This window comes from Symsagittifera roscoffensis, unplaced genomic scaffold (genome assembly GCF_963678635.1).
Source record: "Symsagittifera roscoffensis unplaced genomic scaffold, txSymRosc1.1 SCAFFOLD_1008, whole genome shotgun sequence".
In the NCBI taxonomy this organism is placed as follows: Eukaryota; Metazoa; Xenacoelomorpha; order Acoela; family Convolutidae; genus Symsagittifera; species Symsagittifera roscoffensis.
Genome location: NW_026971358.1, coordinates 12,501 through 14,280, shown reverse-complemented (window position 1 = coordinate 14,280; position 1,780 = coordinate 12,501).

The window sequence follows — 1,780 nt, the reverse complement described above, 5'->3', positions numbered from 1 at the left end:
CTTCGTCAGTTTTGGACCTCATTTTGAGCTTGTTTACGGCTCGGGTCATAACTTTTGAACCACTGGTTGCACAGCTCCCATCTTTTTCATGCAGCTGACCATCAAGCATATCTAACTTCGCTAAAATTGAAAGTGAGCTGTGCGAGCACTCCTTCAAGCTCAAACAAGCGTTTTAGAGCCCTGAGACCCCCATTTTTCAGCTCAAAATAGGGGTCTTCCGCTTCGATCAGTCGCTCCTGCAGCTCAACCAAGGGTCGCGCAAGCTCATCTAAGGTGGTTCTAAGACCTATTTTTCACGAGGAAGCGAATGGGCTTATCCCGGAAGCTCTACGAGCAAGCTTTGTTAATTTTCAAGCCAACTGAAGCAACTTCGTCAGTTTTGGACCTCATTTTGAGCTTGTTTACGGCTCGGGTCATAACTTTTGAACCACTGGTCGCACAGCTCCCATCTTTTTCATGCAGCTGACCATCAAGCATATTGACAAAATTTGACTCCTAAATGAGTATTACTGGCACAAAAGAGTTAAAAAAAAAAAAAAAAAAAAAAAAAAAAAAAGCTAGGTGTAGTAACATTGTTACTGGTGCTTATTCAATCTTTTCTTCCTTCTCTTCACTGGTTCATCTCTTTAACACTGCCCAGCTTTTAGCTCGTGAAAGAGCTCAGACCGACTGCTACTGCTGATAGTTAACTCCTAAAGCAGTTCTTCTAGGTACTAGCGTTAGTTAGTACCTACTTGCTTTCTGATCGGTCAGTGTCTTTAATTGGAATGAAGACCAGGCAGAAGTAGGCCTCCGAGCATCCTGGTGCTCTCCCAGTTTCTGACGTTGGGACTTCGCTGAAATTCGTTTACTTGCTACTTAACCGTCTTTCGGCTATCTTTCGGGTACTTGCTACTTTTACTTGACCGTACATCGTCACCGCCTTGAGTCAAGCTAACTTACTTAACTTAACTAAGTTAACTTGACTGACTTGCTTGAGTCTAAGCAACTCTAATCAAGCCTTCTTTCGGGAATCTGACTCTCTCTTAATATGATGCACCACAGAGCAAGGTACTTTGACTGGGAGCCAATCCCCAGTCTCATGCTATCATGCACCACCGTCTCTCTTGCCATCATGGACTTTCTAAGGATCACCATGAAGGATCACCTTGAGTCAACCTAACTTGCATCAGGTTAACTCTCTTTAAACCATCTTTCGGGAATCTAAGGTGATCCATTACGGACTACCTTGAGCTAATCTAACCTTAGTTAGATCAACTCTAGATGGACCATCTTAGATGGACCATCTATCAAAGGATCACCAAGAAGGATCACCTTGAGTCAACCTAACTTGCATCAGGTTAACTCTCTTTAAACCATCTTTCGGGAATCTGAGGTGATCCATTAAGGACTACCTTGAGCTAATCTAACCTTAGTTAGATCAACTCTTAGATGGACCATCTTAGATGGACCATCTATCAAAGGATCACCAAGAAGGATCACCTTGAGTCAACCTAACTTGCATCAGGTCAACTCTCTTTAAACCATCTTTCGGGAATCTAAGGTGATCCATTAAGGACTACCTTGAGCTAATCTAACCTTAGTTAGATCAACTCTTAGATGGACCATCTTAGATGGACCATCTATCAAAGGATCACCAAGAAGGATCACCTTGAGTCAACCTAACTTGCATCAGGTTAACTCTCTTTAAACCATCTTTCGGGAATCTGAGGTGATCCATTAAGGACTACCTTGAGCTAATCTAACCTTAGTTAGATCAACTCTTAGATGGACCATCTTA